Genomic DNA, 15,974 nt, shown 5'->3' with positions numbered 1-15,974 from the left:
CTTAATTTAAGGGGAGTGGTTGGCCTTGTCCATTCAAGGTCAACCTCCCTAAGGGAAAATCGACAACCCCCCCTCCCCTTTTTTTTTTTGCTTTACATTTTTTTTTTTTGAAATTAGTAGGGGCTACCCCCTAAGGGGCGCCCAGCCTACTTCCACAAAACGTGGGCTGAGCCCACCCACCTTTTAAAATGCCTCTTTAAGGCTCCAACAAAGCTCATTTCATGCTTTTCAAAAACTCCCTCTTAAAGGTGAGTCTTTTAGAAAACAAATATTTCATCTATTTTAAAACCCATGGGCTGAGGTGGGGCCCATGCCAACCACCTTCCCAAATGCCCAAAACCATCCTCCTTTCACATATTTTTCAAAACCCTACTTCATGGTTTTATAAATTTTACGATTCACTTTTATAAAAACCCAATTCAAATGATATTTAAATGGACATGATTAAATAAATTTAAAAACCAAAATTTTAAATTACAACTCATGAATTAAAGTTTAAATTATAATAAAGTATGTTTAATTTCCCAATTTTAATGAAATTGGGCCTCGGTATGACTCAAAATTAAAGATATACCCTTTTTTGTCAAAATCCGTGAAATAACGAGATATATTTCTCGTTTAGGTTCCAAATTCGAAATGAACCCAAGCGAATATAATATAAATCGATTCTACAAGTATTGAGATTTGACTCTCCGCGATTTGTCCTAAATCGCCTCGTAGAACAAATCTACGCGACTCAGAGCCTCAGAAAACAAAAATTGCCAGATCTACGAGAAATGCTCGTACCAAAACAAGAAATTTCGCAACAATAGTACATATATCAATTTAAAATTCTTTAGAAAAACAGTGGGGCTTACATCCTTCCCTCCTAAAAAGGGATTTCGTCCGCGAAATCACGAACGCTAGGCCACAAAAAGCTCAGGGTATTTCTCCCTCATACTGGCCTCTGGCTCCCATGTGCATTCTTCAATGCCATGGTGTTGCCACCGTACCTTAACCAATGGAATGGTCTTGGTACGCAGAACTTGGTCGCGACGATCGACGATCTCAATAGGTCTTTCGGCCACCGTTAAATCCTCTTGAACCTCGACATCTTTGTATCAGATGACGTGTGATGGGTCCAGAATGTACTTCCTCAGCATCGACACGTGAAAAACATTATGAATTTGAGCATACTGCTGCGGTAGCTCAATCCGATAGGCTGCTCCACCGATCCTTTCAAGGATCCAGAACGGCCCAATGTATCTAGGACTCAACTTTCCTTTCTTCCCGAAACGAAAGACGCTCTTCGTCGGTGATACTTTCACAAAAACCATGTCATCGACATCAAACTGTAGCTCTCGCCGCCTCTTATCGGCGTAACTCTTCTGTCTGTCCTAGGCTGCCTTCAGATGCTCTCGAATCTTCTGCACTTGCTGAGTGTAGTGCTGGAGAACAATCGGCGATTCACTGGATCGATCGCTGATATCGTCCCAATATGACGGTGATCGGCAAGGTCTCCCGTACAAAGCCTCGTACGGAGCCATACTGATACTAGAGTGATAACTATTGTTGTAGGCAAACTCGACCAAACATAAGTGTGAATCCCAATCACCTTTCCAGTCGAGCATATAAGCCCGCAACATATCTTCTAATGTCTGTATCGTCCTCTCTGACTGGCCATCAGTCTGAGGGTGAAAAGCAGTACTGAACTTCAACTTTGTTCCCAAAGTTGACTGCAACTGTCCCCACAGTCGCGACGTGAATCTGGGATCACGATCCGAAATGATAGATGTAGGTACACCATGTAACCGTACAATCTCTCAGATATACAAGTCTGCTAAGCTCTCAAGCGGCTGACTGATCCGGATAGGTAAGAAGTGAGCAGACTTGGTGAGTCTGTCCACGATCACCCATATTGCATCATGCTTTCGCCTAGTTCGCGGTAAACCTACCACGAAATCCATCGTGATATCCTCCCATTTCCACTGAGGAATCTCAATCCTCTGCATGGTACCACCGGGACGTTGGTGCTCGATCTTGATTTGCTGACAAGTCAAACACCTCGAGACATACGCTACGACTTCACGCTTCATCCCGTTCCACCAATACTTTCGCTGAAGGTCCTTAAACATCTTAGTACCACCAGGATGGACGGTGTACTTTGACAGATGTGCCTCATCAAGAATCTCCTTTCTCAACTCAGGGTCATTCGGCACCCAAAGTCGATCCTTCATGCGGATACCACCGCTATCGTCTATGCGAAAGACTGAGCCCTCTTCACGAGCTCGGTCAACAAACTTCTGATATTGAGCGTTCCGCTTCTGCGCCTCGATAACCTTAGGCAAGAATTCTGATCGAATGGCCAACCCAGACAATCTGATCGTTCCGCCTCCGATCGCGAATGGCTTCCAAGCCACGAAATCTTCGATCAACCACTGGCTCCACACTAGACTAGCCAGAACACTGCTCGATTTGCGACTAAGCGCATCTGCAATGACGTTCGCCTTACCAGGGTGATAAGACAACGTAAACTCATAATCCTTGATAAACTCGAGCCAACGACGCTGTCTCATATTCAATTCCTTCTGGGAAAATAAATACTTGAGACTCTTGTGGTCAGAGAAGACCTCGAATGTATCTCCGTACAGATAGTGTCGCCAGGATTTCAAGGCGAACACCACCGCTGCTAATTCCAAGTCATGAGTCGGATAATTCCTCTCGTGAATCTTTAGCTGCCGCGAAGCATACGCAATAACACGACCGTGCTGCATGAGCACGCATCCCAATCCTGTACCTGAGGCATCTGTGTACACCACAAAGCCGCCTCTACCAGAAGGTAAAGCTAACACCGGAGAGGTAGTCAACTTCGTCTTCAGGATCTGGAAACTTTCTTCGCAAGAGTCAGTCCATTCGAATTTGACTCCCTTACGCAGAAGTTTCGTCAAAGGAAGCGCAATCCTAGAGAAATCCTGAATGAAACGCCGGTAGTAACCAGCTAACCCAAGAAAACTGCGAATATCGGTGACAGACTGAGGCCGCTTCCAGTCCAACACTGCTTCGACCTTCGCTGGATCAACTGACACACCATCACTGGATATCACATGACCCAAAAACATGACTCGTCGAAGCCAAAACTCGCACTTGGAGAACTTGGCGAACAATCTATGCTCTCGAAGTACTCCCAACACAATACGCAGATGATCTTGGTGCTGCTCAGGGGTCTCTGAGTAGATCAAGATATCATCGATAAATACGATCACAAATGTATCCACGAACGGACGGAAGATACGATTCATCAAATCCATGAATGCTGCTGGTGCATTTGTGAGCCCAAAAGGCATCACAACGAACTCGTACAACCCGTACCTAGTTCGAAAAGCTGTCTTCGAGACATCTTTCTCTCTGATCCGGAGTTGATGATAACCCGATCTGAGGTCGATCTTCGAGAATATCTTCGCTCTCTGCAACTGATCAAAGAGATCTTCTATTCTCGGCAACGGATACTTGTTCTTAATCGTCGCTTGGTTGAGCATTCTGTAGTCAATGCACAACCTCAGGGATCCATCTTTCTTCTTTACGAACAAAACAGGTGCACCCCACGGCGATGCACTGTTTCTGATAAACCCTTGCTCCATCAACTCTTCCAACTGACGCTTTAGTTCTTCGAGTTCTGCCGGAGACATACGATATGGTGCCTTTGAGATCGGAGTCGTTCCAGGTAACAACTCAATACAAAACTCGATCTCACGCTTCGGAGGTAATCCAGGCAGTTCCTCAGGAAACACATCGGGGAACTCCCGAACTACTTCTAGATCCTCGATAGGGGCTAGCACTGTATCAACTGGGGCGATACTGACCAAGAAAGCAGTACCCCCATTCCGCAGATATTTATGAACTTTAAACGACGAAATCATATGACTGTCTCGAATAGGTCGAGCAAGGCTGATCTCCAAAACTGGACGATCAGGAGGGTATGTTATCATCGCAAAATTTTACTTTTGCAAATCAAACTGACCTTTGAAAAAGTTTTTGAAAATAACTCGCCTCCATTTTAAAATGCGGGAAAATTCCGTAGAATGGGACTCGCCTGTCGGTACGAGATTCAACCGTTCCTGCCACCTTTAACAGGGGTAATTGAACCAAGGATCAATCTTATGCTCTACTCTATTCAACTTGTCTAAATCATATTCTAATTTCTAAATGCACATAGAATCAGGCATGTGCTATGAATTTTCAGAAAAATGCACATTTGAAAACATGATGTTTGCTTTGAATGATTGAAATATTAAGAAAATATAAATCTTGGAAATGATATCACATGGAAAATCGTGAATTAAGACTTGGAATATACTTCTGAGAGAAATAAAAATCGATTTTGAGAAATCCTTGACATTTGGTGAAATCGACTCTGAGAGACTTGATTTCTCTGAATTCAAACTTTGAAATTGAATGCATAACTTGGAAAATTGAGTTTATGAACTTGAAAAACACTTGAGATATTCTTTGAAATTCAATGCTTTTGGGAAAATCGATTTTGCTATAAGACTTAGGGGATTTTGAAAAAATGAACTTCTTTGAATTGAGATTGGAATTGGCAAATGCATGAAATGAATGGATTTGAGGAATTGAGAAATACTTTTTGTATTTTTGAGAAATGCAGTGCATTTTGAAGTTAGCCTAAGAGTGTAGGCTGAATGTGGCTAATGTGAAGATCATAAATCTAAGTATCATTCGTATTCTGACTATGGCCATAAATACAAATTCCACCAAGTTTATAAACTTCATAAAAGCTAGTGCATGTGCCATTCGTGTAGACCATGGTGAATTTGTAAAAATATGCATGAATCATCATCCATCACACATTAAAATTATAAAAAAAATAAACTATATGCAATGCAACCTAAGCTAAGCAGGAAATGTAAATTCTTATTCCAAAGTTTAATTACAAATTACATCACTATTGAAATTTAAATATATGAAAAATAAAGTCTTCAATGTACCTGCAAAACTAGAAAACTTGGTTAATGAAAATATGTTGGCTTTTCTAGATTTATCCAACAATATCAGGAAATTATTGGATTTTGCTAGATATAAGCCTTTTTGCCATGATTCCCTTAAATCAAAATGATAAAATATGAAGAAATAATAAAGGTAAAATATGAAATTTCGAAATTGGGGTCAAAATGACCAAAATACCCCTAATAACAAGACTATGGCCTTGAAATCAGGGTTTTTAGAAAGATATTTTGATAAAATGCATGTTTTGAAATTTGAATAGAATAAACTCAAACCAAATATTCTATGACATGATTAAAAATATGAAATTAGGGTTAGGGATTTCGAAATTTAGGTCAAATGACCAAATTGCCCCCGATAGCAAGACTATGGCCTTGAAATCAGGGTTTTTAGAAATAGATTTTTGGTAAAACTTAGGTTTTATGCACTAAATGAAATCAAATGAGCACAAAATTAAATCTAAAGCATCCTAATATGATTATGAACATAATAAAACCCTAAAAATATATGCTTATACACGAAAATTCAAGAATATCACAAAAACTGTGATTTTAGCAGTGTTTTTGGATCTTTCAGGAACCCGGTTTTGCAATTTGCTTAATTCAGCCATCAAATGGATTCCAAAATCCATAAAAATTGGTACCTGCACTTGTTATAACTCTAATGTCTAATTGGAATTATAAAAATAATTTTTTGACATTAAATTAATCCGAAAATTGCATTAAACCTTAAAAATATGCTATTTTTGACCTAATTCACCAACCAGTTTCAATCCAAGATCTGAATCAGGAGTCAAATCTCCATGGAAATTTATGAAATTTTACAGAGACTAACTAGAAATAAAAACAGAGATGTCCCAATTTACAGATTGGAAAAATCATCTCCGGTTAGGGAGAAACCCTTCCGGCAATCTGAGCTAAAATATATCACTCTTAACAGGGATTAAAACAGCTATTCCAGATTGAAAATACAGACATAAATAGCAAACCTAAACAAAAATCTCTGAAATTATAATGGTGAACATTAGACATAAAAATAACAATACTTACTTTTTACAGATCTAAAATCGGATCTGTGGTTTGGGATTTATGACTAACACAAGTCTGATTAGGGTTTTGGTAAACCCTAACGAGCTTTAAATTTAAAAACAGATTCTCTAAAAGGGGGAAAATACTAAAGAGTGATCAAAAAATCCGAAAATTTCACAGAAGACAGACCTACTCAATGTAAATCCATAGCACTTTACAGATCTAAAATCGGATATAAGATGAGAGAAATATCATCACAGCAAGTTACCTTCTTGATTTTAACCACGATTTTAAAGCTTTAAAAACCCGATTTGATGTCTGATTTTTTTTTACAAGGTTCCCGAGATCCAAAACCTCTGATTTTCCTACAGTAACTCAATAACTCATGCATGCACCACATATAAAAAAATCAGAAATAAACAATTAGTGCTTCAATCCGAAATAACATCATCTTTACTGTTCTAAACCTAGAACACACAGAAATTTAAGAAACTTGAAAAACCATGCATTAACTAATGTAAATAAATAAAATAAACCATAAAACAGTAAATAAAACTTATTTCTATGCTATAGAACGTAAAACAAACATGAATAAACCATGAAAATAAATTAAAAACAGGGAATCAATGGCTGGAATTTGATATCACCTTTAAAACATAGATTTAACCCATTAAAAAGGGTAAATCATATATTTTATTGGTTAATAATGCAAAGAATCATGTTAAAATCAATTCTAATGGATTAAAATCTCTGTAAATCATCCAAAACAGGGTTAGATCACCTTCTTTGATTGTTCTTGCTGGTTCTTGATAGTTCTTGAGGTGAAACCATGGTTGATCTTCCATAAGGAGGGGTGTCCAAGCCTAAATCTAGGTTTAAAGCATTAAAAAGCATTAAATAAAATAAGAAAAGTGAAGAAGTTCATACCTTGGAGTTGCAGCAATGGAGGAAGGGCTGGAGAGGAGAGAGAAGCTCCAAGCATCCAATAAGAGAGAGATGGGAAAATCGACCCCCCTTATGCCTCTATTTATAATAAAAAAATTAGGTTTAAAAATTGACAATTTTGAAAATTTTGGACTCTAAAGGGGGGGGCGATTTTGGGGTAGAGTTACCTAACTACCCCTAGTCTAAATTATCCTAAATAGTTCTTAATTAACCCCTAGATAATCCTAAAAATCCCCCAAATGTGGTGCCACTTGGCATTCTCTCACATTGGGTTTTTAAAACATTTTTAAAAACCTTTAAAAACACTAGTTTTAAAAACTAACTTTCAAAAATGAGTTTTTCAAAATGGTTTTGACTCTTCTAAACCTCTAACACTAACCAAGACATCAACTAACCCTAGTCTAGACCTGACTTACTCGAATATGGTGCCACCCCGAGTAGGCCCTACTTGAGTTTTTCAAAAAGCGATTTTAAAACTTGAAATTGAAGGAGTTTTCAAAAGATTTTCAAAAGTAAACTTAAAATTAGGATTTTTGAAATGGCATAAGGTCCTAACTGAGTTAGAATTCCTCTGGATATGGTGCCAACTGAGTGGGCCCACATCGAATTTTGAACATTTTTGAAATAAACACTGAAAATGGCTTTGAAAAGGGGTTAAAATCAGTATTTGAAATTCAAGATCTTTGAAAATAGGGTCTCAAGTGAACTAGAACTCCGGGTTAGAGTCCTGAACTCTTAGGACTCTGAGATTTTAGATTTTAAAAGCCAAATGAAAGAATTTTCAAAAGATTTTATCAAGAAATGATGAAATAAGTCAGAAAACACAGTCAGGGTTAGACTCCTAACTCGACCGAACTCTAAAATAGAGTCCTGAACTAACTGGACTCTGTAAAATGACCTAAATTTTGAAAATAATCGACAAAGATTGAGAATGGAAGTAAAACAGACTTAAAAACCAGACTTCTGACCGGATTAGGACTCTGAGACAGAGTCCTGATCGAACTGAAACTTTCAAAAATTTGAGAAATTTGATGAATAGAGGCATCCAGAAGTGACACCATCTAAATGGGTCTCATCTGTGAATTGAAATCGATTAAAGTTTGAATTTGAAAGGAATCCAGATTGTTTTCTGAGAAAATATTTCGAAATACAAAGTCCTGGGGTTGGAAAATGACAGAGTATTGAATAAAAACCCAGGTTTTGAAATTGATTTTGAAATAAAGCTTTAAAATTCAAATCTGGATTGAATGTTTTGAAATAGGAGTGCTGGATCTCGAAAATGAGATGCAATGTCATACAATGCTATACAGAATGCGTGCAATGACATGCAATGATCTGTGATGACATGCAATGCTATGCAGCATACATGCAATGATCTGTGATGACTTATGAAATGGACAAACACTGGATGAAGGTAAAAATTTGGTGTGTTTACAGATGCCCCTCTTTGCTGCTAAGCCAGTTGAAAGCCAAGCTTAGTGGCAAAGAAAACATACCAAATTTGGACTATAAAAATGCCCCAGTTAGATGAATCTGACTGGGTATGAAAGAATTAGTTCAAAGGATGATGATAGATATGAAATGAAGAATAAGGAGAAAATTTTACTTCGAAAAGAAGTGAGATTCAGGTTTTGCCCTTAACCTGGATGGGACAGGAAATACCTCGTATGGAACGAAGCTCAGGCTTAACCCTTAACCTGAAAGGGGACGATACCTCGTGGAAAAACGAGGCTCAGGCTTAACCCTTAACCTGAAAGGGGACGATACCTCATGGAAAAACGAGGCTCAGGCTTAACCCTTAACCTGAAAGGGGACGATACCTCGTGGAAAAACGAGGCTCAGGCTTAACCCTTAACCTGAAAGGGGACAATACTTCGTGGAAAAACGAGGCTCAGGCTTAACCCTCAACCTGAAAGGGGACGATACCTCGTGGAAAAACGAGGCTCAGGCTTAACCCTTAACCTAAAAGGGGACGATAAATGAAATACCTCATCAAAATGAGGCTCAGGTTTAACCCCTTGACCTGAAAGGGGACGATACCTCGTGGAAAAATGAGGCTCAGGCTTAACCCTTATCCTGAAAGGGGACAATATACGGAATCCTCAAATGAAGAAACCATGATGGGACCTTCGAATTTTGCACAATAAATCCGAGAGGGGTTTGCAAAAGGAAGAAAGGGGGTTCCCTAAAGCTTGAAAAGGGATTGATCTTGGATGTCTCATTGCTAAGACTGAATGGCTTTTAAGACAGATGACCTTTTGCGGAAAATTCAGGTTTAACCCTTAACCTGAACGAGAACTGTCTATGGTGGGACAGTGTGGAGCACAGGGAAGTGTGCGAATCTGAGAGCCCAGGCACTCAGATCAAAACAAAAAGGGAAGGATCTTGGACAACTCCAATCATCCGATCCTAAAAGGGATAACAACAACGCCTGAATACATCAAAATAAACATCAAGTTCTCACTTCATGTCAGGATAACTTAAAAGATTGCCAATAAGATAAAAAATTGTAGTTAATTCAAGAATGATAAGCACATATATATATGAAAAATATTCCCTCTTTTCTACCTGAAGTATTACCTCCGACTGAGCTTAACTCCGTAGAATCAAGATTCGAATTCAAATTACTTGCAATTGACTTTCCTTCAAGGAGGCTATCAATTTCATTGATATGGACGGAAAAGAATATATTCTTGATATTGCGAGAGCTATTAGCGAAAGGATATTGATAAAAGAATTTCACAAAATTAAAGAAGATTCTTGATAGATTCGGCAGTCTGATATCCTGGGATTCTTTTCTCATGATGATCTTTCTGCACTCTTTTTTTTGACAGAATTGGAGCTCTCTTGGATTTTTTGGGAATTACATCATCCTTCATTTTGGAGATGTCCTAGCTTTTTCTCTCTTTATTTTTTTGGAAGGGTACGTCACAAACTCCTTCATCTCAGAGATGTTCCGATCCTTCTTTTCTCTCAGGGATTATATTGACGGTTATTGGCTCATTGGTTAGGAATCTCTTGATGATAACAGAAATTAAATACCTTTTAGGGATTGTCAGGAGGTCCATCACACTCGCCTTCATCTCGACGGTGATCTGGACTTTCCCTGGAAGGATCCGTCACAAACTCCGTCATCTTGGAGATGATCCAAATCTTCTTTGGCCCCGGGGGTCGACTCGTCTAATTCGCCTTCATCTTGACGACAGTTGAGAGATCCCTTTTGCAGATATTTAATTGCAGCTTAGGTGATGGAGGTTGAGTGGATTTTTCTGTATCACCCAGGATATTTCGACTGCTTATTTTCCAAGAATGATCTTTAAAAATATGCCATTGACTGTGATCAATATCAATCACTTCTGGATTTGCAACAACATTGAATTTTCTTTGCTGGTCATATCGCGGATTTATTCTTCATCCTTTTGGTTGGCCAATAGAAAGATTTTGAATTTTGAATCCTTTTTCGCAAAAGCTTTGTCACTTCGGAGGTAATACTGAAGGTTATTCTGAGGTAATAATTTTGTGCGATAAGGATTTTGAAATCAACAACTATTTTTTATGGCAAATTGGCAAAATATTCTTGGAATCCTTGGTGAAGGAAATCATTTGAGATCTATATGACACATCCGTGGCTAGATTCTCCTCTCCTTTCCCCAAAGGAGAGACTCAGGCTTGACCCTTACCTGAACGGGTAACAAAAGATACTCCTCTCTTCCTTGAAGAGGAGGTGTTTGCAAAACAAACTTTCGAAGAGAAATAGAGTTTTCGTCAAAACTCCCTATTTCTAGGCTTCTCTTATGGAAAGGGGGCCGCTAACAGAGATTGAAAGGATATCATAGAGGAACGAGTCCATCACACTCTCCCTGGAAAAAGGGTCCTCGACGACGGGGGTGGCCTAACAAAAGACATTTAAGGCTACAAGGAGGACGAGCTTCCGTCGAAACTCTCCCTAGAAAAAGGGTTCCTTGTGTTACAACAAAGATTATTTTGCAAACTGTTCGTGAATCACGAGTCCCTTCAAACTCTCCCTAGAAAAAGGGGTTCAACGAACGAACAATAAAGACATGCGAAAAGAAACGAGCTCCCTCGAACTCTCCCTGGAAAAAGGGTCCCTCGCAAGAGAGATACTTGGCGATTGATTTTGATAGCTTTTGATAACTCAAAGAACTGCTTAATAACACGAATGACTAGAGATCTTGACAAAATCGGCAACCCGAATGTCAGATTAACAGAATGGAACGACCCAAGAGTCTGATACAGATTGTTTGGTTCGCATGTCTAAAGATTGAGCCTGAACCTCAATGTGAGAGTTATGTTGTGACCAGTATGAAGACCGAACTTTGACAAAGTACCAATACGAGCACTGTATTTTAAAAGATTACCAGTACGAGCACTGGATTTTTAAAGGATACCAGTACGAGCACTAGACTTTAAAAGGCTACCAGTACGAGCACTGGATTTTAAAAGATTACCAGTACGAGCACTGGATTTTTAAAGGATACCAGTACGAGCACTGGACTTTAAAAGGCTACCAGTACGAGCCCTGGATTTTAAAAGGCTATCAGTATGAGCACTGAATTTTAAAAGATTACCAGTACTGGTTTTCAAAAGATTACCAGTACGAGCACTGGTTTTTAAAAGATTACCAGTACGAGCACTGGATTTTCAAAAGATTACCAGTACAAGCACTGGTTTTTAAAAGATTACCAGTACGAGCACTGGGTTTTGAAGGGTCATCAATTGGCGATGACTTGGACGACTTGCCGGGGTCTCAGGATTTATCCCTTATCCTGAATGGGAAATTCAATGCAAATTGATGCAGATGAATGCGTGCAAATGCAAATGGATGCAATTGAGTGCACATGCGTGCAAAATGAGAGATTTATTAGATCCTGCCTGCACATAAATTGTTTTGGATAAAAGGCAACTTTAACAAGAATGCCCCAGTATATTCTGGGGAAGAGGGGTATTTTGACCAAAGAATAATTGATCATTTATTGAGGAAAATTTTTGAAGAATACAAAAGATAGGATAGAGATTTTCTAGGTATAGAATTTCTTCAGATGTCGAGCATTAATGGGGTCGGATAGTTCTACCCCGTCTGCATTAATCAGACGATATGAATTACGGGGCAACGCTTCTTTCACCACGTAGGGACCTTCCCAGTTTGGTGACCATTTGCCACGTGGACGATGCTTGAGATGAGCCGTTGATCTAAGGACCAAGTCATTAACTTGGAATCTCCTTTCGATGACTGACTTGGCATATTGCCTTGCTATCCTCTGACGATAAGACTGAGCGTGTTCTGCTGCTTTGAGTCTTTTTTCATTGAGTAAATCTAACTGTACCAATCTCTGTTGCTGGTACTGATCGAGTGGTAGCTCTAAAAGAGATGCGAACTTAAGGTCGGGTTTCTGAACATGAAGAGGTAACACCACCTCAGTCCCATAAACAAGTTCTGAAGGAGTCGCATTGGTTGGGGTTCGAATGGTAGTTCGATATGCCCAAAGTGCATCATGAATTTTCTCGTGCCAATCACGACCCATCTCAACGGTTCTTTCCAAGATGCGAATCAAACTCTTGTTGGTTGCTTCTGCCTGACCATTTCCTTGTGGATAATAAGGAGCTGAAAAATGATGATGAATTCTGAATTTTGAACAAAAGATCTTCATTCTCTCATTTTTGAAATGAGTACCATTATCTGACACGATGTCGTGTGGTATACCGAAACGACACAGAATGTTCTTATGAATGAACGAGACTACATGTCGACCTTCCACTGTACGCAGAGTGACGGCTTCAACTCATTTGGTGAAATACTTTGTTGCGGCAAGGAAATATTTATGACCATTAGAAGCTGAAGGAGAGATGGGTCCTACGACGTCGAAGGCCCACATAGAAAATGGCCATAGAGACACGACTAATTGCAAGTATGTGGCTGGCGCATGAATGGAAGGTGCATGTATCTGACACTGAACGCACTTCTTCACAAAACGATAGCAGTCTTGCTGCATGGTTCTCCAATAGTATCCTGCCCGAATGATTTGTTTAACAAGGGTTTGGTAGCCGACATGACCACCGCAAATACCTTCATGCGCTTCTCGTATGATTTCTTTAGCTTCTTCTTCGTCTAAGCACCTGGAATACTCAGAACTGAACCCACGACGATAAAGAACATTGGCAAGGATAAAATAGCGGGCGGACATATGCCGAATTGCTTTTTGCTCCTTCTTTGATAGTTCTGGTGGAAGCTCACCAGTTTCAATAAAGTTTTTGATATCTTGATACCAAGGCTTCTTTTTCTGTTCCGCCTGGTTGACTTGCATTACCGGAACGAAGGCAGGTTGGTCAAGTCCACCGATTTCAAAGGAGCGACAGGATTCTCCATTTCTGAAAGACATAATGGAGCCCAGGCTGGCCAAACCATCAGCTATTTGATTAAACTCTCTTTTGATATGGAAAAGCTGAAATTCATCGAAATTGTTGATAAGGGATAAAACGATCTTTTGGTAAGGGAGCAGCTTCTGATCTTTTACCTGCCATTCAGCTTTGACTTGGCTGACGACGAACAATGAATCGCCGAAAGCATGTACCCTCTGAACATTGAAGTCTTGCAAAATTCTCATACCTTGTATTAAAGCTTCATACTCGGCCATATTATGGGTACACTGAAAATCCAGTTTCAGAGAAAAGGGGATCATCTCTTTCTCTGGTGTGATCAGCAAGATTCTGACTCCTATGCCGGCCATGTTCTTGGATCCGTCGAAAAACAGATTCCAAACTGGGGATTGTTGAACATTACAAATCCGCTCATCGGGAAAGCTATCCTCGATTCTAACATCCTCTGCTAAAGGAAAATCTGCCAATTGGTCTGCAATTGCTTGACCTTTGATAGATTGCTGAGAAACATACCCCAGATCATACTGCATTAACAGGACTTGCCACTTAGCAATCCGTCCACTAAGAAATGGTTGTTCGAGAATATACTTGAGAGGATTAAGTTTTGAGAGAATCTTGACTTCTGATGCTAACAAGTAATGTCTTAGCTTCTGACACATCCATACCAATGCTAGGCATGTCTTCTCTATTTGAGATTATTTCTTCTCGTAGTCAATGAAAGTCTTGCTTACATAGTAAATGGCATGTTCAACCAAACTGCCTTCTTCATATTGTGCCAAGAATCCACCACAAGCGGCTTGGTTAACTGAAACGTATAGCAAGAGAGGCTTTCCCAATTCTGGTGGCTTTAGAACGGGCGGATTAAGAAGATATTTCTTGATACGCTCAAACGATTGCTGACACTCTGGTCCCCATTCAAATTTCACTCCTTTTCTGAGTAGATGATTGAAAGGTTCACATCTCATGGCAAGGTTGAATATGAATCTCCGAATTGATTGCATACGTCCCTGAAGACTACGCAATTCCTTAAGAGTAGTTGGAGGTGGCATGTCAATGATGGCCTTTGCTTTAGCGGGATCCATTTCTATCCCCTTTTTGCTGACCAAGAAGCCTAGCAATTTGCCTGATTCAACTCCGAAGACACACTTCTGAGGGTTGAGTCTTAGCTTATAAAGAATAAGCCGCTTGAAGACTTGACTTAAGGCATCGATATGGTCTTCTCCCTCCTTGGATTTGACCAAGATGTCATCAACGTATGCATCCATGGTCTTGTGCATCTGATCATGGAAAATGGCAGCCATTGCACGCTGATAGGTTGCCCCAGCATTTTTGAGCCCAAACGGCATGACTGTATAACAGAAAGTGCCCCATGGCGTAGTGAAGGATGTTTTGGATTGGTCATGAGTGGCTAACTTGATCTGATTATATCCGGAGTATCCGTCCATGAAGGAAAACATGGCATGCCCAGCCATGCTATCAACTAGGAGGTCAATATTTGGCAGGGGATAGTCATCCTTCGGAGTAGCTTTATTGAGATCGCGAAAGTCAATACAAATTCGCACTTTGCCATTTTTCTTGGGAACTGCAACGATATTCACCAACCAGTCCGGATAATCTATTGCTCGAATGAATCCTGCTTTAAGCAAGTCCTCAAGTCCTTCCTTGACCTGTTGCTCGATTCGAGGATCCATTTTCCTTAACTTCTGTTTAACAGGTTTCGCATCAGGCTTCAGAACGAGTCGATGTTCCACCAATTTAGGATCTAAACCGGGCATATCTTCATAAGTCCATGCGAATACTTCTTGGTGCTGCTTAAGAAAGTCAATGAGCCTTTCCTTCTCATCTGTACTTAGGCTGGTGCCGATCTTGAGAATTTTCGGACTATCTTCTGAACCAATATTGATGTCCTCAGTCGGATCCTGGACTAGGGTCGATGGTTCATCTTGTTTCTGAATCGCTGCAAATTCTGGCAACTCTGGAAGCGACGAATCGAATTCTGCCATTTCTTCTGACTGTTTTGTGACCATACTGTCCCCTGCTCTTGCTCGGACCCGATATATCTTTGCCGGTTTCGATAGGATTGAAGGATTAATGACTAACCTTTTTATCGGTTGAGAAGACATTCTGAAATTTTGAAAAGGAATAGCTTTTAGAGAAAGCTCCTTTACTATGACATAAATTGCATGGGAATAAAAAAAGATAAGAACAAATGAATTTTGAAGACAAATTGTAGAGGAATAAGAGAAAGATGACATCCAGATAGACGAGAAACTTGATAACTTTATTGAAGACTTGAAACGAAATAAGGACATTTAAAATGAACTGAAATGGGACATTGTCCCTACAAACTGCAAAAATCAAATGAATGAAATAAAAAAGACAGATGGTAGAAAATTTTTAATGGATCCCTTTAATGAAGACAGTATTTTTGTGGGATCTTTTGCCCGTGAATCCTAGTCCTGCCCTGCGCGGATGATGATCAGGGATCACTGGCTCTAGCCGGCCATCTCCGTTCTTGCCCAATCCTTTGAAAGGCTGATAACCATGCTTCAGTAACAGGTCGAATCCTTTCTTGGTCCTAACAAACTGCGGGAAAAGAGGATGGTC

Source organism: Nuphar pumila, chromosome 5 (assembly GCF_984573655.1).
Source record: "Nuphar pumila chromosome 5, dmNupPumi1.hap1.1, whole genome shotgun sequence".
NCBI lineage: Eukaryota > Viridiplantae > Streptophyta > Magnoliopsida > Nymphaeales > Nymphaeaceae > Nuphar > Nuphar pumila.
This window is presented reverse-complemented; position numbering follows the sequence as displayed.